This window comes from Apostichopus japonicus, chromosome 2 (genome assembly GCF_037975245.1).
Source record: "Apostichopus japonicus isolate 1M-3 chromosome 2, ASM3797524v1, whole genome shotgun sequence".
In the NCBI taxonomy this organism is placed as follows: domain Eukaryota; kingdom Metazoa; phylum Echinodermata; class Holothuroidea; order Aspidochirotida; family Stichopodidae; genus Apostichopus; species Apostichopus japonicus.
In genome coordinates, this window is record NC_092562.1 from 25,170,245 (window position 1) to 25,192,896 (window position 22,652).

Below are 22,652 nucleotides of genomic sequence, written 5' to 3' on the forward strand. Positions count from 1 at the left end.
TGTTTCTACATAAGATATTCCCTTGGATGGGTTGCATTCATTATTTTCAACACTAAATGTATGATTTCCTAAATTTAGACTGTTCCAGTACTTATGATATGCCTTGGATGGTTCCCATTCTGCACAAAGAATCTATGATTTCGTCCCGACTAGAATTATGCAACAAAAGCTGGTTGTAAATTTCGCAGCGATACTGAGACGTTTCCTCTCTCGTTCTTTTTCTTGTCCTCGATTTATCATGTTTCAAAACTTTCAATACCAATGTTATGTACGGATATACAAGTTCATTGGCTTGAGTAGTGAAGTTTTTCTCTATTATAGGATGTAGTAAAACGTTCAGTTTTTAAAAGCATTAAAAGTTGCTAGATATATGTGATAAATACTGATATATGTGAAAACTACCCAGATGACACAAATATATACTTCAAAATAGTTAAATGACTGAACATGATAGCAAAACTGTCAACCTCTTTGGATATATAAAGCAGTTTTTTGTTACAACACATTATCATCAAATTCACGTACATAAAACTTCAAACATGTGCAGTACCAAACTAAAGGCTACCTTCTAGAATTTTTAACGATGTCTGTAAATGAGAGTGTAAACTTTCAACAACAAAAATTTATTATAATCATTCTACAGTTTTGGTTTAATTGCCATATATACCAGCAAAATGTTTGGTAGCTCTGTTTTTACTAACTTTTAGTAAAAGTAAGTTTTTCCACCATCAGTTGCACATGCAGTTTGCAGTCGCACATTGGCCACTGTCTACTGTATATACCTGAAGTTCGAGTCCTGAACAAATTAATGAATTGTAAGGGTAAGCACCACGAGAAGTCCAAAAAAACAGAAGTACAGTACTGTAAGTTCTTGTTATTTAAATACCCAAGTCAGTCAAGGGGCATAAATGTACGTATATATATCTTATGTCAAGCTTTTGAGCTACAGTAACATAATCACAGGGCCAAAAAGGGGATTTTTGAGCCACTGGTTTGCAAACTGTGGCATTACAGTAAAATACAGGACAGACCATGCATACAGCAATTTTTGCAGGCATGACAAGTGTGTAGTAGTAACTAGTACTACTGTAGTATTACCTGTCACAACCAATGACCTTCCAAACAACATCTTAAATATTGATTTGGCAGCAACATATCTTTTGTTCAATCCAACCATCACAACATTAGTGCTCACATTACTGTACACCACATTTTATACAAGCCCTTTCTTAAACCAGACAAAGCGAGGCTAGATGCACCACTCTTAAGAATATGATCCCTCACCAAATTTAAACACACTGCCAGTGTAGACTGTACACACAGCAGCTGTTTTATACTTTCTAATGTAATGACATGTTGGTGGCATAAAAGCTAGGAAGATAGGAGTGCATATATGTACAGGAGACAGGTAACAGAGGAGTGACATGATACCTTTACGGCCTTTTATAACCTTGCTGTGTTTCAGAGGGTAAAATAAGGAAACTTTCTAAAGCAATGTAACCAAATTTTGTTAGCTACTGTACATTATAATGAAGCTAGGAAGATAGGAGTGCAGATATTTACAGGAGACAGGTAAGAGAGGAGTGATATAAAATAGGTATTGATTATGTATGTACAGAGGTCTAAATTACAGCATAAAACCTTGCCATGTTTCTGCGTTTAAGTAAGTAAAAATACCAATTACTGTCTGTTATGTCTGTATATTTGTTGTCTGTATATTGCTACGTATAGATCTATATGACAGTATAATGTAATTGCACAGCTATCAACGGTCACTTATCTTTAGATTCTAATCATTAGAAAGGAAGGAGCAGGTGTGAAATGGTGATATCAGAGAAAGCTTTCCATTTATAATATCCAGCACCCTGCACATTACAAGGACTAGTCTGTGGTCAGTCATCGCTGAAGTCAACCAACTTCCCTACCATATGCTGCAAAATAGCCTCGATTGTCCTTATATAATTATTCGGCTTCCAATCCAACTCATTTTACATCCCCTGGCTCTGCAACAGTGGTGTGGAGAGGTCTCCCATGAAAGACCAGTCAGAAAGTTGGAAAGTCATTAAGGAAATACAGGTTTCCTGACATAGAATCGCTTCCTGAGATAAGGCTCTGATAATGCTACATGTTAGGATTATATAGTTAGCAGATTAGTGTATATCCTTACATTAGTTCTCTACTTAACTGTGCAGAGGAGAGCTGTGGGTAGGGTTAGTGGACAATGACCGTTTATTGTGTGCACAGACAAAGAATTATAATACACAATGGGTGCTCAGCATGTTCTTACCATATATCTGATGTACTAGAATGATAAAGTACAGCACCCTGTACTACAGTACTGTATATGACTGTTAAGAGTTAATAGAACTAACTTCAGTACGTACTTACAGTAAACACGTTTACTGCAATGTGATACTGTACCACACAGGACTGATCGATGCAATATACGCAGGACCTACACAATACATAACAGGGAATTAAAACCGAGAACAACTTGTTTACATTTATCATACCCTTTAACTGACTCTACAGTATCCCTGTTTGTACCACTGATGTCAATTTCACCTCAGTCTTAATTCACCTTGTCATGCATGAGCAGTCAACTAGTCCTGTGCTCCCTAAAGCATGATAGAACAGTTAACGTACAGCTACAGTATGTACAGATGAAATGCTTATCATTTTGTGCAGTGTATATACAGTAAATACAGTACAGTACTGTAGGCCAAAAGTTAAAACAAAATGTTGTAAAACTGAAATTTCTTGAGAGAATGTCTTCCCATGAATGATAGTTGATTAAATGTGAAATTGTTTTTGTTTACTTGTCTATTAGTAAATAAACTGTTACATAATGTGCAACTTGTACTGTAAGTGAAAATATGAACAGTCAAACTCTTTCATCAGCTCCCACATTTCAACACCTGGATCGAATAATTTATCCGGTTTTGCATCACAAAATGCTATACTCTATGCACTAGGCACATGGTTCCTTGTGCAAAGATGCACTGAACAGTATAGCTGCATATGTAAAATAAATAAATAAAAAAGAAAAACAATGATCATAAAAATAGAAAAACATAAATATTTTATAAAACCAAAGTCAAAGCGTTTTATAATACTCCTACACAAAATGTGAACACTAACTTATATACCCTGCAGCACTGAATGTACTGTACCTGTATGGCCAGGTAATGTTGGCTTTGTTGAATATCCTGTACACCAACATTATAAATGCTAACATATGTATCCACCGGTTGTCATATATTGCTTTCATTATCTTTTCAGTGAAATTATTTGAACCTTTTAACCGCAGTGCTCTACGAAATGAGTTTTGAACAATTGGTCGACGTGCCATACAGGAAATAAGTTGGCAATATTATGTATTCCGATTTTGTATCACAACATTGGTAATGTAAACAGGCTCAGTTTTAATGTCTCTATATTTAATTCCCACCAAATATGCCAGGAACTGAAATAATGGTCACCTATGCTCAGACTTCAACATGTGTAGCATACAATGATATAAACCACAAATGAGCTACATTCCATCTATATTTTCCTACAGGTCTCACAAAATCTCATAAATATGAAATGGGGATATAAAGAACAATGAGAATATATCAGAGATCTATGTTCCTGAACGAATTGTACAATGTATTGTAACTACATTAAATAACCAGGGTAGAATCTTGTATTTTATGAGGGGGATTTTTTAATTTTATTTCTTTCCTTTGGGAGGGTAGTGGGGATGGGGAAATGGGATGGGGGAGCTTGCCTCGATCTATTGCAATAAACAGTAATACTGTATGTCTAGACATGGTTTAGTTAGATCGGTATCATCCTGAAGAGACAGTTACGATAAGTGAGTTGGCATCACGCCATGTACAGCACAGTATGTGTTCGGTAAATGTACCAGACAGTATTCAGAATCTAATCATACACTGTAATATTAGAGCTATAGTCTGCACACTGTTGTAGTCTATTAGCAGAAGGTTAAAATGGTTGACATGTACAAGGATCATTGTACTGTACTGTAGGATGGTACTGTATGTGACATGTATATATACTGTAAGAACCATTGTACTTTGATTTTACTGTTATAGCCTGTGGAATGCTTGGAAGCCTGTCTTTTTCGCAATACTTTCAAAATTAGGGATTGTCCCTGTGACTTTTAATCATTTTAATGTATGTTGATATGAAGTTAGTCAACTGAATCAGGTCAAGGGAAAGAATGGGTAAAATTTATTGAGTTCTTTTCAAGAGTATTATTCAAGATCTGATTCATATATTCCTAAACAGAAAAACAAATCAAGCGCTCAAGTAGTTTCGTTTTCGGTGAAGGCAAGGTCTACCTATAATAATGGAAATTATTTTAATTGTACATCAGGTAACTTTCATGGGCTGCATGTAGTAATTTGGTTTTTATAGGTTTTTATTCATCAAAGTAAAAGACCCCCTACTTTTATTACTGTATAGTGGTGAGTACTGCTACTGCTGAGTTTGTTGGACATTTGCACACAGTAATATGATGACGTGTCACATATATATCACAGTACAGTACAATGGTTCTTGTGTCACATACAGCACCATCCCACAGTACAGTACAGTAAGATGGTCCTTGTACTAGTGCTGATAGTCGACTCATTCTTTTGTAGTCGATTAATCGCATAGCTCTTCTCCCGATTACTGTGATTACTCGGTTACAGTTATGACGTCATCACTGTCATTTTTACATTGCAGAAATACAGTCAAAACAAGTCTTTTCCCATGTTGCACTGTCTTTATTTATTTATTATTTTGTGTCTTAACGTGTGGTGTCTAAATCATGTTAAAGCTTTCAACTTTCAATCTACAACGTTCCTTAAAATCCATCATAGTAAATAAAAAACTTTTGAATGAATCTACGAGGCTACTACAACTACTAGCACTAATAAAAGCAAACATGTAAAATAATGATAGATTTAACACCTTGAAGTGGTGTGATGATAAGTATGCAAGAATTTTCTGTAGAAGGACGTTCAACAGCAATCGTAAAAGATTAATATTTAAGAATTTGCGATTATGTGCAGTGATTAAGCATTGCTAGGACTGAATGTTGCACTGCCGAACAATCGAATCACTGACAAGTAAATGCATGAATCTAACCAGAGCAGGTGCTTGCTGATTTTTAACACAGCACAATGCTAGTGTAGCAGTGTGAGAACCACATACCTTTGCCATATTTGCTGACAAACTGCTTTAGTGTTGTAATTGATAGGTTCTAGGCAATTTTTCAAAAGCAGAATGTGTAGTGCTAGCTTGTATTTGAGTAATCGCAACTTAGGTTTGATCGCGATTAATCAAACTTCCAAAGTGTAATTGCGACTACTGGTGTTTTTAATCGATTACGACTATCAGCACTACCTTGTACATGTCACATACAGTAACATCCCAGAGTACAGTACAGTTCACCTCAACTGCACACGTTATGTCCTACACGTAACCACCTCAAAGTGTCATACATTCCAAGAATCTTGACACTGTAATCCACCCCCACAGACTCCTCTAAAAGACTCCCTATCAAGGATGCATGCAATTTCCAAACTTTGCATTGCCAAACTCAATCTTCACTGATGGCAAGATTAATAATGCAACACCTGTCTTTATAAGAACCTGCTTAAAGCGGTATACAGAGTTGGATTCTAATATCCTCTTTACTTTTGCTTTTGAAATTGAATAAATAGTACAGACATATACATGTGTTTAATAATAATGACAAAAGTGAAATGCTGTGAGTGGAATACGACTGCACAATGATATCAAAGGGAGAAGTAGGTGGATGTGGCTGATTGGGATCGTACAGATGACAACGCAAAACAGAATATTTAGCAGATAGTTCACTTGCTATATAAGGAAATTGATACTAAGTTTATAACCTTACAAAAGGGTTTATAGTATTCAGCATTCAGACATATTAATATTGACAACAAACTTGCCGGCAAAAACCTTTGTAAGCTTCAAAATATCATCATTGATCAGATAAATTTACAATTTAACAAGAATTAAATCAATCATCTGAATATTATGTTACAAGTCAGTATGTAACTTAGTCGCATGTTATGCAAAAATCAACAGAGATATTTTTTTGGCAAATATTTTATAAACAAAAATTTTACAATTTTCACTATAATTCAATGAGCTGCTTTAAAGTACTATGGGTTGAATTGGCTTCACATCAAGTCACATGTAATTCAAGCATGTCAAACTGCCTTAATAAACTATTCACCTCGACATTAAACTAAACTGTACTCTTTGTTTCCTCATAACTACGGTGTGAGAAGTGTCTAATCTGTGAACTGTTAAATTTGCTATCAATCAGTCTGAGTTCCAGCATTTTAGTTACTTTCTTGTAAAATGTTTAAAATCCTGATCCGGTTACAAATTGTCAAATAAAAGAGACCTGCATTGACGACAACAAGAAAAGTTTGCAAGGCTTAACAGAGACCTATGGTTAAGAAAAGATTTGTGTTTGTAATGATCTGTTCCCAAGGATCAAAGCATGGACATCTAAGACCTGTGCTTAAATCAGATCCCACATCATTTCCCTGTTTTGATCCCAGCAGAGATATAGCTCTAAATGAAGAGGCTGGTTTAGATTGACCTACAACAATGCTTAATTTACCAATCGATGGATGGATGGATCGATCAATCTTCACTATATACCAATAGTGTTTCCCATGTTCTTGGTCTGTAGGTTGTTAACAAATGACAGTCAAGTCTGACCGACTACATGGTCAATAAACACCCACTCCTACCCCAGGATCTACAGTATACCCACAAATGTACTATTTTGTTGAAGAGGCGCTGGCTGAGTGCGCTCTCTTTTCCATAAGGTTGATAGTTTTAATTGCGACTGTCGTTAAGCAACCTAGCACTACAGACATTTCTTTCGCAGCCAAATTCTCCCTGCTAAAAATTCAATGGGTCCACGTTGCTTGGGGTGCTTCCTGCTGTACAGAACTCAGTCAACCCTCCTCTCTTCCCATACATAGCCCCAGCTGTACACACCCAATCTGTACACACCCATCTGTCCCATCTGTACACACCCCATCTGTCCCATCGGTACACACCCATCTGTACACACCACTAGACAGTTATGCCCATTCAGTTGCTGCTCCACTCTCACAAATGTGTCCACGCAATTTGAAAATTTCTTTTGCCATTGTTCGTTCTGGTACTGTTATCTATCCAACATCAAATCACTTTCCCTGATTATATCGTACGAAAACCAGCAACATTGCATTGTGGAATAGTACATCAACAGACTCGTCGACCTGGACCGCAGATTTCTTGCAGTGCTTAATTTCGGTCAATTGCTGGTCTTCGATATCCCGGCCTGGAAATAATCTGAGACAGAATGATGTTGTCTGACACGGCATCATTGCTATTTTCATCCAGGGCCGTGGATTCTTCGCCAATATTAAACAGAGCACATATCGAGTGCACACGGTTTAATTAATTCTTCTCCTCGGCTACTCTTTCGGCAAACAGGATACTTGCTTTGGTAAGATAAACATTTGGCATTGCAGACTTGGTTATGACCTTTTTCCTGTGTTCCAGACCTACTTTCAACATTTTGAAATGTTCCAAACTATGTCCTTCATGATCCGGATGTTTCGTTTCCAAGTGGCGTTTTCCAACTTCGATGGCTTCGTAGAAGTATCTAGCTAACACTTCAGAACATACAATAAATTGTGTGGCTGGTCACCCTCCTCAATAAAGCCATACTCTTTCATACGCATTACGGTTCAAACTACTTTCGTTTCTTGCTTGCCATGGACTTTACTTCAATGAAAAATGGAGCAAATGATTAAACAGATTGTGCCACATCAGTCTACTTGTATCTCACATACCACATGCTATCACGAGGGTCTTTCTGATGCCACACACTTGAAAATATTAACATTCTCTCCAGGCGCACTCCTTTCACTCAGACACCACACTGTACAAATATACCCCGCACACATTTTTTTGTTTTTAAAAAGATGAAAATAGCCGGGAATATAGCTTTTGTGTAACAAACATGTGATCAAAGACACTTCAAACTTTATCAAAGAAATTTAGTCGGTGGATCACGGTGAAAATCGCCAAGATTCGCAATCCCCAAATTTTAAATTTCATGGGAGATCCCCCTATCACCCTCATTTTGTGAACCACTGATATAGACTACTGTACACAGATGTTACTGTGTACATAGGAACATGGTGGACTTTGTCAATAGGGCTGGAAAGACCTGGCAGATGTGACTTCAAGATGCAGATACACAGTAGAATAGAGTTAAACACAACAAGATCTGTATCTTTAAGAAATTGGCACAACATACAGCAGCTGTACTGTACAGAAGATATATTAAAGCCACAAAAAAAAAAAAAAAACCTACCTTGAAAGTATTTTAGCTCTCAAAATTTCTACTAGTAACCTGACTGAAACAGACTTGGTATAAGGTGTCCTCCCAAAAATAAATTTAGGTTGCAGTATGATTAGTAGATAAAGCTGTGGCTGTAATGTTCTATTAGTCACTGATACAATCTAGTAAGATTACATGTCCTTTGGGCAATTTTTCAGAGACGTACGGGAACATATCACTGTGGTTCCAAGCCAATTGGAAAACTAATTAATCTTGAAGCCCCCCCCCCCCCCGTCTAGTTAATTGCTTGTTTGCAATCATGGGTGTGATTATTATGATAACCACTTTGTCAACAATGCATGCAAAAGAGATTAAATACATAAATTAAATGACTGCAGCAGCACAGAACTCTGTAAGGTATGAAAGTTATTATCCAATGTTGATAATCCTGACATGTGTGTGTGTGTTGTTTTTAAAGTAATTACAAGTCTACAAGACAATTATGCTATCTTGTTTACATAAACTCAGACCATTTTTGTTGTTGTTAATTGCATCAACATCGTCATCATTACATCAATCATTTAAACATCTTTATCATTTACATTACCTGATGGATACTTTTTCTGTAGAGTTTACTTTCAGTGGGTATTTTTTTAAGATTTACAGTCCAAGCAGCTCCTGTTATGGTCACCATTTGTTTAACCTGAGACATTTAACTACATCAACGTGTCAGATAAAACAGGAGTCAATAACTTACTGTCCTCAAAACCGTAAGGTGATTCTGAATTGAAACAGGCAGAACGTATCAAAAAATGTTGCCATGAATAGATTAGTCTGAAGTGTATGCATATTAATGAACACATTAATGGGATTAACAGACTACATTAATTACAGTCAGTCTGTACTTGCACAATGCTATGCTTCGCACAGTGACCTGTACTCATACCGGCCCATGTAGTTTGTGGTTGTACTCTAGGCACTTCTGACAGTTAGTGGAGGGTCTTGTTCTTGTACCTGTAAAGTCACAGGCATTGGGATCCTAAAGTCGGGTCAATCCGACAATTTTGAAATGTATAAAAATATGCTATTCTTTGTCCTACTGTATATTTTTCTGGAATAATTTAATATTTTGGCAGGTCCCCAAATTTTTCCCTTCTTTTCCACCCACCCCCCCTCCCCCCTCACCCACCCACCCACCCTCCTCCATTTCTCATCAGGCCTGCATACAGGATTCATCAATTCAAAGAGAATCATTCTAGTATAGTCTAGAACAAATACTGCTGTACATGTGACAACACCACCCATACAATTTTGTGAACAGATAACAAACCTTGGAATCTTCAATATAATGATAATATAATGTCAGTAGAGCATCCCATCTTGACAGTTAAAACACTGCAGAGGTTATCTCTGCAACCTACATTTACATCAGGATGGACTTATATCCACAAATCGTGACGAGATCAAGTTATGCCAGCGGCGTTTAATGTTTGTCAAGTTGGATTGCTTCCAGATATAGATCTTCATACTACAGGACAAAGTGTTCTACTTATCTTTTGAGGGTGTTTTTCTTTTTCTTCTAACAATGGTTAGTAATATCCCCGTCTCCAATTTAAATAATTAATTCAGTGATTATAGATCTTTAATTTGATTATCGATGGTACAAGTTGTTGGTTTAAAGTGTGATTTGCAAGACGTTTCTGACTATATAAATCTATAAATCTATATGCAATTATACCACAGACCAACAAAGAAAAATTTAATTTTTCAAAGGCAGACACGTTCAATTCTAAAGGGTAAAGTTCATGACGAGATCATGCAGCAAACATGACCTACATTACATAAACAAGGTTCACCAATAAGTCATACAGTACATACACATCTAGATTCTATCTATCGGGAAAAACCCTGCAAATATAATCTTCACGTTTTTAAAACCCCAGTACTGTACGTATCAAGATATCAACTTACCTGTCCTTATGTGTGAATGTGGTACTAGATCATATGGCCAACTCCAGAGTCGAATTAGAAAGTTCTGTTAAGTACTGTACAGTGAGCCCTAGAGCCGCTTTCACTGACAGAGACAGAGGTGTGTACAGTAAATAAACACAATGAAATATATCCAGCCAAATTGCATTTAATTTAACCATTTACATAGAATTGTTGCCCTGCATTGAAGAGCTGAAAAGATACCGCCAGTTTATTAATTGCAAGTTAACAAAAGTTTCAAACACAGAAGCTTAGAATTGCAGAGGTTGTGCACTGTACATATACAGGGTTAGATACCATAATGACTAACAGATTGTTCCATTAATTATATAAGTTTTCATTACTCTTCCATTTTGCAATTTAGAGAAACTTGTTGGTTGCAAGGTCCATTATACATGTAGGGCATTGTATAGCTCATTCGATCGTGATGTCATATCTACTGCTGAAAGTCTGCTAACTGTGTATATCAGAGTTAAATTATGACATATATACTGTAGTGCTCTGATCACATAGTACAGAACCTGTACTGTAATCACCGTCAAAAAACATGGGCTAATGTGTTCTACAGTTTTGTTAATTTCCCACTTTCAGAGTAAATAGAAGGCTATCACATAAGACCATCATCTCAAAACAGAGAACTTTACAAGGGGACTTTGGCATGTAAATTTATCTAAATGTGACATCATACAGTACTACAGGTCAATTTATATGATCTGTAAAGTGGCAGTACATTTGAATCAACTTGATTCATTTGAGTAAATTCCATAGAGCTTTTATTGATGCAACATGCTCTGAAGAGGTGAACCAGATGGAGTTCTTGTTTACGTGCTCTGCGCTCAATATACAGGGTACATTTTCAGAACCTCAAATTCCTGGGCTGCAAAACAAAACTGTAGCCTACAGTACTGTACACTGTTGGGCATAAATCGTGGATGGACTCACTAAAAAGCTTTCGGGAACCACATGGAAATCGTTTCGACGACGCAGTCTAATGTTTCAAAATGATGACATCCAAGGTCCACATACATGTGTGCAAAAAATAAAATCTCTGCTAGGCACGTACAAGACGGTCAACCTTGATTCACGTCAATCTCATAAAAATATCCGTCCTGAATCAGCAAGATTAAACAGCCTTCACGTAACTGCATGCGTTTGATTAGCGAAGTACTAATCACTGCCGCTCTTAGAATGTCACCTACTGTACGGTATATACTGCAGAAATAACATACTGTAATAACTGACAAATAAATTGATGGATAATCAAATAATACTGTAGATTGATAGGTCTCGTAAGAAATAGATGTGGTATAATACTGTATACTGTAACTGCATAAATGATATGCTGTTGAATACATCCAAGTATATGTCATACAGTATATAAATGATGTATACATGTACAGTACTGTACACTACAGGTATCAAATGAGAAGTTAGCACGCCAGTGTGTACTGAGTACAGTACAGTATGAATACACACACAGTTTTACAGTACTATACTATAAATTAAAAAACAAAGAAAGAAGAAGATCATGTGTGTACGTTTGCAGACAATACAAATAAACAGGGCAAAAGACTGTACACTTATGCATAGATCGAAACCTCTGTTGCATGTAGGGTCTAATGTTAGGGTTCAAATCAGATTACATAGCAGTTTAAAAGGCAGTTAGACATTAGTATAAAATACTAAAGACTGTGTACAGAACCCCATAAACACATCTTTGCATTTAGTATATGTGCAATTTGCCAGTTTTGCTTAGTGTTTTTGTAATGCTATACTGGATAAATTATTATATGTGTCGGCTACAATATACTGTACCACTAGTGTATAGCAAGATACCGTGTACACATACATCTGAACGTTTCTTCGAATGTGAACATAGAGGTCGTGGTGTGAACCCGCAACAATTTGCAGTCTTTTTTGGGGGGGGGGCTTCGCATTTCCCTGAAATATGTACATCCTGTACAGTACCAGGGAATAATTGCTTTGCAAAATGCTGGGCCAGAAAGAAAAAAATGGTTAATATACTACATAACACGATGAAATTTCAAAACATGTAGTACTGTATAGAGCCTCTGTTCTCACCGTGTTTTATGTTCATTTATGAGGCAAATATGAGAGCCTCTAGAAATGCTATGCACTGTACGCAATATTCGAACAACTGTTAACTACTCTTACAGTAATTATTCCAGGCTGCGCGGTGCGTACCGTGCTCAACCATCGATCACCATACAACAGAAGCTCCATGTACCTGACAAGTTGGAACTAATTCATTAGCATCCTAAAACAACTGTATTTGCCATGACAGCGTTAACATTCCTGCCCACAAATTCCTACAGTATTGAGGAAGCTTTTAATTTTCAGATAAGAAAAGGTTTCCTATAATCACAGTACGTTGAAATAACTTCAATGGGAATCTGAAAACACTTTGTGCATGAACAGTATACAGCAAAGAACTTTAGCCAAACTGCAAGCAAAATCTCTAGCATTTATTGGTCAGGTAGGTGGCTGCGTTTCTTTAAAAAATTAAGTCAATGAAGGAACTAGTCAAAAAAGGCATTTTTTTTTAATGTAACACTAGTGAACTCTTAATGTTAAAGACGACATCTTAGTTATCCTTGTCACACAAATGTCTACTTCTAAAAGCTCCAAAACTAAATGATGAATGCTTTTAATGTCTGAAATTCTTCTCCTCACCAATTCAATGCATACTGTAAGTCTACCTCTCAGGGTAAACAGTCATAAACAGTATTAAAAGAATAGTCCAGGTCAAAATTTCATATGTTAAAGAGGAACATAATCTAAGCATTCTGGTGAAATTTGCATTCAATTCCTAAGTACCGTTTTTGAGATATTGACAGTTGAAGTTGCCACCTTTCGTACCAAAAGGGACTTCGAGCAAACAGGCGTGACGTCGTTGTTGCCTTTGATAAATTTAATGTTTGTTTTCCTTTAAAATTTACGTCTAATTTTAAACTCCACAATTGGATGCATCCATAATGTGAATGTACCATAGGTATTGGTATTTTTATAAACTTCACATCCCCTTTAGACTAACTAGTAACCTAGCCAATCCAAGGTCAAATCAATTGACTGAAAAATAGAGAAAAAACAAAACATTATTTGTCAGTGTGCAACTATGACATCACAACTGTTTGCTTCAAGTTCACTTTTGGTAGAATATCAGATAACTTCAACTGTCAATATCTTAAAAACTGTATATAGGAATTGAAATTTTGGCCTGGACTATTCTTTTAACTAATACTATAATTTCCACAGTGACATATGGTAGGTGTCCTGTTGACTGTTAAGTTGTTCATTGCAATAACAATTAAAGTCACAATACCCGTTTGCTGATAAATTTCGGAAAACAAACTTCCGAAGCAGATTCAATGTTTCCTTTTTCTAAATGAACTCTGACCAAGTGGGTTTAATAGTCACATTCGAAAGAAATTCATTTCTGTTGCCCTTATGGCGCGAACGATTTACTATCCACAAAAGTGAAAGCATGCCCTACAGTAGGCCTAACGGTCTTTAACAAAACAGAGAGATTTGATTGGCGCATGGTCTGTTGGGCGGGACTTGCAAAATTTGATCAAAGTTTGAAGATTCTACGGCCTCGTTTAACAAATCTGGCGAAATTGTATTCAGCTCGAAATGTTTAACGGCAGATAACTCAATAAAAATAATGGATATTAATATGAAAATTGCATAGAACGGTGTCATTTTCACTGAGCTTTTAAAGGGGTAGTAAGCTGGAGTGATTAAAGTTAAAATTTGGCAAAAACACATTGAGACTTTAAGTTGCAAGTAATGAATACTGTACATGCAGAACCAGAGACTGTCCAGCATGTAGTCTGGCAGATCGGGCACATAAACACACATTTGATTTTGAATTTTTTGTCTTCTTCCTCATTCTTGCATGACAATGTTTCTACTTCAATTATGGCCCAAGGAGTCCTAGAACACTTCCTTTTAACAAATGTTGTGTATTTATTTCCTCTTCTATGTACCTAAATATTATGGAATAAAAAAATGAATGCAATGAAACAGTCCTGAGCAGGTAACTTATAACTAGACTGAAGTCTTGAGTAACTGTACTTACCAGTCATACAATTTACAGTGCACAGATCCTAATTTACACAGGACTGCAGTGCCTCACATACTGTACATGATAACAGGGAGATCTATACTCTAAGGGAGGCACCTGCACTCTTTGATTAGGTAGTTCAAGTTGCTTCAATGTCAAACCCACACAACCCCTGCCAGGGCTTAAAGAGCACTTCCTTATATGGTATCTGGTACAGTGTACTGTAGGGCAATCAATTTTAATGGTCGTCCAGCAACTGAGACAAACAAAAAATCGACTAAAATCCAGTGAAGGACTTTAGTTGCTAATTGCCAATCAAATTCAGATTGCATTATAACTACAGCATACATAACCCACAAATTGGTGTGGCCAGCTCTCACTTTGGAGATACTGAAATAAACAACAAATAATGGTACTGAAAACCCTATGTACGATGATCAACTCGATACTGGACCTAACCTTAGTTGGTGTTTCTATTGTACTCACCAAACCTACATGTACTGTACATGTATCTCTCCTATGTACAGTATAGTCTACATATTGGTCACACTTTTGTAACATTACATTTTTTCGCACCAGAAAGTAAGATCTGGTTGTCCGACAGACAGACAACCGAAAAATTCATTTAGAATTTGTACATAATACAGTGTGGTATACGTACAGTACAACGGACTACACTACGGTACCTACAGTGTTGAATTGGATATACTGAAGATGGACAGGTACAAAATACTTGCAGTGAAATACCGTACAGTACAATACACTATGTAAAGACATATATACATATGGTAGAGTACAGTACCCTATGTAAAGAACAATATGTTACAGTTCAGTGTTGTTGAGTGTGCTTAGGTACTGTACAACACAAAAAAAAAAAAAAAAAACTTGCAAGACTCTTAGCCATTAAATAATTGTACAGTAGTCTTTCAGCTGGGCCTAATGAATGGCAAATTCATCATATTCCAACAAATTGTACCTTGAGCAGTTCATTTATAACATCATTCATAATTAGCCTATTTCAGTTTCATATGCAATAATGGGAACCACTTGAAAACTCATCATGAATTGAAAAGGAGATGTTTTCTCCACTTGAAGTGCAGACACGTTTGTATGAATGTATGTATGTTTTAACTACATGTTTTATTCAACAGAATGGAGCAAATTTAATACTTTATCATCATTTTTATAGTACATGAAAGTATCTAAAGGCTAAATTACAAGGACAATCAACAAAGTGCAAACACGTTTCTTGTATTTCCCAAAGTGTGTTCTGACATAAGGTCCTTCTGTATATCGACTAATAGCACTGTACATGGGAAATTTACTGCAATGCTACATCCCACTGTCAATAAACCTTCATGACCATGTTATTATTATTATTATGGACAGCCCAACTTCACCAGTTCAAGTATATATGTACTTTATACTGTAGTTCTTAGGAGAAAATTGGCCTAACAAATTTAGAAGCATAGATGATATTTGCATATTTGATCAGATGACGGTACTTCTATGAAACAACATGGGGATATACTTCATTCTGTATATTTCTTCCGTGGTTCTGGGATTTTCTGTCAAAGTTGGAGTACATCTTCTTGACACCTGCAATAATATCTAGAAGCAACACACAGGTTTATTTACTGGGTCTTACTTACTATTTATTGTATGTCCGATTTCTGGTTTTGTGGGGGAATTATGTTAATAAATAAAGTAAAATGACATGCTGCATTGTTATGAAAGCAGGATTCTACGTCCGGGAGTTTATGTTTTAACCAGGGACGCAAAATCTTCAAATTGCTTGTGTTCGTCCGGGGCGGACGCAACTCTGTTTTTGGAGAAACAAACCCCAAGTACACACACTCACAACAAGGCCTATGCAAACATATATAACAAACACATTTTCGATGAACATCTTCCTTTCTTTCTTTTCAGAAAACCACAACTTCTTCTCAAAACAATCAAAATTTCTTCCAATCCTACAGATTGAATTTGTTTGACAACAAATAAATCATAACAATTAACCGCAAGGTACAGAGTTAACATTTAATTACAGACATTTTCATGCTAAAAGTAGTCAATCATACTTTTCCAAATTTCCTGCGATATGATTGGCTAATAGTCCCATACCGATTGTCTGAAACATTCTTGCATCTATAGTGCCCAATGAACACAAAGTATGTTGATTAACAACAAATACTTGTTTCCCCTGTGTAGAGATAGTGAAGTTATAGTGCTATAGGCTATCATAGTGTTCACTCAATATATCATAACATTAGGCCTTGCTGACACACATTTCAACAATAAGCTATCGTGGTACGAAGTTGTAGTTGAATTGTTTCAAGTCATATCACATAATATTTGTATCATTGCTTTGATCGCAAAATATTATGAGTTGAGACAAGTTATGGATTGTATGGTAAGCTAACATCTCTGATCCTGAAAAGGATTTTTCATCGCACACTGTATATTTGTTCTCTCCGTATTGAGAGTTGCTGAAGTAAAATGTACAGTCATTTCTCCTCGTTGCAAAATTTTTTGCAGTCCCTTTTGACCACATGTTTCAGTTATTTATTTTCATTATTTTTTTAACTTTCATACATCATCAAAAGTAGCCGCTGAAGCTGGAGTTTCTTATCCACACTGCGTAAAGAGCTTCAGTTGCGCACAATTTTTTTGTATGGGGTCATTATAACTAAGTATATATTGTGTGTTCTTGAAGAGGTATTTTAAAGTGCATGTTTTCATGGAGGACTGCAGAGACCCAAGTTTTCTGAGCAAAGACGTTAAGCAGAGATGTTAAGCAAAGACGTTTAAGCCTGCAGATATATTTTTAGAGTTTGAAGTTTATTGCAAAAACACCATGGATACAAACTGTCTCCAATATTTGGAAAATATTTCAACAAGGTTAAACATATTCACAACATTTAAATAAAACTCAACAGTCTTGTGGAATATTTTTCCATGCTAAAAGGATATGTACCATATATGATACATTTATACCAAAATTACCTAAATATGTTGTACTAGTTACTACACTCTGGGGCTCGACTTGACTTGAGCTTAGAGAATAGCAAACAGCATCCAAAGTCAATGGATGTATACTAAGTCCGACACTACAGTTAGCTTATCGACGAATGTGTCAATTTAGGGGTATGAAAGGACTTGACACAGCAGACAGTTTGTGGTCAAATTCTGTTCAATTGTACTTTGCGTAGGCACAGAACAATAAATATTTTGAGTTCATTACACATATGAAAAATGCATAAAGTTCATCGTTAATGAATTCCTTAAATGTGTCAATTATGAGCCCAACATGCTACTAGTCATTAGAAACACTACAACTGAGATATAAATTATGCCAGTTAGGAATTTCACTACTTCCAAGGAATATGCCTAGGCCTAAGTTTAAACTTGCAAACAGTAACTAAGACCTTTTGCAAAACTTGGTTGTGGTATTTCCTGCATTTTGTTCACTATTGCATTCATTCTTTGGTTAATCTAGTAATACTGAATAGAATAGTTTAAAAGACCTAAGAATTAGACCCTAGCCTAGTATAGGATAAGGGGGTAACTTAAGGCCCTGTGCTAGGGCAAAGACATCACTCATTTGGTCTAACTCAAACTTAGGCAAGCTTAGCTCCTAGAATATGCCTAACTCATAGCTACGAACTATGGCTAGTATTACTGAATAGGGCGGCTGTCAACCGCATACCTATACATTAGGCTTGCATTAGATTAACTGCAGTCCAAAGTTAGCCTAGGCATAGCCTACGGCCTACCAAAAAAAGTACGAATAAGTTTTGAGTACGAGACTGACATCGATCTTACGAACGTTAGGTTAGGCCTCTGCTAGGCCATAGGCCTAGTTTAATTCTTCCCATCGTCGGCGAAATAGCCTAGTCTGACACATAACTTAACGAAATACTTACCAACTACCAGTTTCCAGTCGTAACAACCGTTTTAATTATCCTATCTCGTTCAGCATTCAGTGACTTACAAATCACAGGCTAGGTTATATTTGTAACTATCGACTTTGTCCGCAAATGATAAACAATATCGTTTACGTAGCTATTAGATAACAAACTGGTGATTACACTATAACTTGCAGCACGTATGTTCTATATAATGATAGCAATATAGTTGTGTACACGTATAGGATAGGTCTAATCCTTGACACACGAGTCTTTGTAAAAGTCTGTCTATCATACTATGCAACACTGTACATGATTCCCGGAAATGGTAGCCCTGAAGACTTGCGTCAATAATACCAACGTAAATACCATTTTGATGGCGGTCTTTCTTTTTTAGCAATTACATCTTGTCATTAAGAGTTGCCTGTTATCGGAACTGAAACAATTATGCGCAAAGAATAAAGAATCCAATTAATTTGTCTCATATATATTTCGATATTTCCGTAGCTAGATGGCATTTGACTTCCCTGTACCGTGCATGACAAATCTCCAGAGTGCCCCCTTTTCACAGAAACTAGAAGAGGCCGAGTCCCTCTTGGTGATAAAGGGTGGCATCTGGCAGTGGCGGCGGAACCGGGGGGGGGGGGCTTGGGTGGGCTCAGCCCCCAATAAAAAAGTTGAGGGGGCAAATGCATGATAAGCCCCCCCCCCCCCAATATTTACCAAGGCTCCGAAACGTGCATCTGCCCATTTTTCAATGCATACTTGTCGATCTGTCCGATGCACACGTATACTCTATAGGTGTAATAATTTTAGTAATTGCTGGGGGACCCTCGGCCCGTCCCCTGGCTATAGACCACATTGTCACCCCAACCGCGTCTTCACGCGGTTGGGAAGCAGTGAAAAGTGGAAGCAGTGAGTGTGAGTACCGGTAAGCGTAACACAACTTCGTCTTAGGCCAATGACTTGCCTCATTTCAGCCAGTTCTCCAACATCCCCTTACTTAGTGGCGGAGCGTCCATATACAGTCAGGTGGCGGATGCCCCCCCCCCCCCTGACGGACTCAAATGGACTGCTGGCGCCCTTTTCAGCTTTTCGCTACTTTTTACTTATTCGCGATTTTTGACTATTTTATTGCGCTCTCATATACCTATTGACATTTGTCATATTCTGTTGGTTTAATTCTCCGACAAAATGGCGACGACACCAGCTATTTATTCTCCGTTTATCTGCAAATTAGCAAGGCCCGGAAAGGGTCATTTCCTGCAATCTAGGAAGTATCTTTACTCAAAAATTTTCTGTACGCTCCGCGCCAACCTGTGGTGGCGCTCCGCTTAGATAGTGTCGAAAGCGCCCCTACAGACCATTCTTGCCCTCCCTGACCAATATTCTAGCTCCGCCACTGCCCTTACTACACTCAAAAACATCTTTGCGAGTACACTACGAGTAATAGCTACTCTCTTAAAAAACCATCGAATATACAAATTACAATGTTTTTACAGACTTTTACGTGCAATCTGAGAAATTGCAGGCTTGAGACCCATATTTTAGGGCTGGGTATTCGCAGCATAAAACACTCGGAAAGTGCCGTTTCCGGCCATCTGGGGGTTTGAAAAAACCCAAAATTTTCTTGTACGCTCCGCGCCAACCGATGGTGGCGCTCCGCTTAGATAGTCTCTACACATTAGCCCCCCCCCCACCCCCAATAATTTTTCCGTTCCGCCGCGCCTGGCATCTGGTCAATTTTTCTATAATGAAAAAAGTGTTCTTTTGTTATTTCAAAATAATTACATTTTTTTGACAAATTAAACAAATATGATCAAAAAGTTTAAAAGGTTTCGTTGGAAAACATTCAATTACTACAATTTATGACGCAGAATGAACTGAGGATCCAGTTTTGAGATGGTTCTGTGGTTTGCCGTAACTCAATTTAATGTGGCAGTAGTTCTGGGCTAATCATGACGCATACAATTAATTTGATAGTCAGTTATATTCGAATTAATATACAGACATAGGTTGGAGTAAATTTCACATGCACGTTTGTCCACTGCGGCTAACCAAATACCAGTGAAAGGTTCCGAGCGAGAGTATCAGTGAAAAACCATGGAGCACGCCGAGAACGAGTACTGAAAAAAATACTAGTTGAGTACGGGAGCGATTGCAGAGAACTGCATCAAGTGTGACTTTGAATATATCAGAATTAGACAAATCATATTCATTGGTGTACATCACACGTCCTCAACCTCACAAACTCCACACAAACTTAAAGAGCATGTTTTTAGCATAACCATACGTTTAGATCTATATGGACCTACTTCATAGCCTGAGCGTTTATTCACAAAGGTTCATGTCCCTACCTAAATCAGTCGAGGGAGGGAGGGATTTTGAATCCCCCCACCCCGGACCTACCTATCCGTAAAATCATCCTGTGCACATCACCGATGTTAGCTATGCAGGGACTTCGGTTGGCTTGAACTGTTGTGAGGGCCGTTGGGAAGTGAATATACGCCTACTGTCACTAACTTGCAGTTCCACTATACCAACACCTTTTACATTGGTGTACATGTGCTTAGACAAGCATGCAATTAATTTTGAAGACGCTTGAATACAAAGCTGTGCATGCTATACAATATCATCATTTCTAGAATATAAGCCTGACTCCGCAAATCGCTACCGGTACTATATTATTTGATATTAATTACATGGGTCAAGCAGTGGCGGAGCGTCCATACAGTCAGGGGGGGGGGGGCGGATATTTTGCACCAGATCAGAGGCGTCAGTTTTGGGGGCGGGGGGGGGCATTAATGGATTAACACGGATGAAACTGTGTAGCGCACACCGCGAGCGCATTGACGTAAAGCGGAGGGGCCAGGGGTGGACTCGCATCTACGGAAGCGTAGAAGGTACATTGCATTGACGAGTTACCAACTTGACAAAACGACAATTTTCTGCAAATTGACGAGTTGTCGAGATGGTAACGTGACAAAATTCAGAAAATTGACGTTTTGACGAGATAACGGATCTCGTCAATGCAGCAATTTTCTGCAAATTGACGAGTTGCACACTTACTACCATCTCGACAAAACGACAAAATTCAGAAAATTGACGTTTTGACGAGATCCGGTATCTCGTCAAAACGTCAATTTTCTGAATTTTGTCACGTTACCATCTCGTCAAATCGTCAACTTGCAGATAATTGTCGTTTTGTCAAGTTGGTAACGCGTCAATGCAATGTCCCTTCTACGCTTCCGTACACATCTGAGAATGTCAGTCATGAATATATTTAAACAAAAATCGCATCTGACATTTCTTTGATTATACTTAAATTAAGAAAGACTAAGCTTTTTAACATCCGGGTGTTAGTTAGGGCCGTTACCACGAGTAATAACATTGAAACTTTAACCCAAAACAGAGTATTCTTAAATCTTGCACACATGAATAAAATCATCTTAACTGTTATATAGATGTCTAAAACAATTTGAAAGACAGTATTGATTATCTGGGTACGTTCACTTTATCTGAAACATGAACATGGGTAGAATCTCTAGGGATGAGGGCGGGGGGGGGGCAGTCGATATTAATTAGTTCATTGCTCCAAAGAGCCGATCACAAGTGCAGTCGAGAAATCTCAAATTAAACAACGCCTAAACATGAACACCAGTGGCTAAATCTTATTGTTATGGAAAGATTAAATGTATAGGCCATAAGCAAAACGAGTGTTTACCTATTTCTTTATATTTGAGCAGAATAAATAAAATATACTACATAAATATTAAATGACATCGTACACCTATGTAGATTCTTTCGAGTCTGTTTTGTAAATTCCGAAATGAGAACTAGAACTGCATTTGCCTGCAAATACGCTGTATTGTAGTGTGCGTGGAGTGCTTGCAGTATTAGGAAGAAATTTTCGGTTGTTCATGGTGTTATTTTTTGAGCGGACAACACACCCCGGAGTATAGGCATGTATATAGGTACCTAGAAAGAGAGGGCGATTGTGAGCACCGTGACAGGCTCATAATAAGTTCGCTATGTAGCTAGCCTCTGAAACTGCAAATGTACAGAGACTATATGACTAGTTTCAACAGTCAGTAATGTAGGTATCCTTCACTTGGCCAGTAATGCCGATATTGTAGCGCGCACGCGCACTATACAATAACTATACCATCCTACATCGGGAAATTGCCGCTGTTCTTTAATGATGAATGTCTCCCTCTATTTTTAACACTCCGCAAAACACACGGAATGTAACAGAGGAGTGGGAACAGTAGTCATATACACGCAG

At 37.4% G+C, this 22,652-nt stretch overlaps 1 protein-coding gene across 3 annotated transcripts in view; it reads right to left on the minus strand.

The window, feature by feature from the left end:
• Positions 1 to 18,671, minus strand: part of LOC139983614 (tyrosine-protein kinase SYK-like) — a 70,055-nt gene extending 51,384 nt beyond the window's left edge. For 2 of the 3 annotated variants that reach the window (XM_071997293.1, XM_071997287.1), the window contains exon 1: positions 18,386 to 18,670. The gene's annotated coding sequence lies outside the window, so the exon portion shown is untranslated. Of the gene's footprint in view, positions 1 to 18,385 lie in introns of all 3 variants that reach the window. The other variant, XM_071997277.1, reaches the window with a different exon arrangement.
• Between the last annotated feature and the right edge of the window lie 3,981 nt (positions 18,672 to 22,652).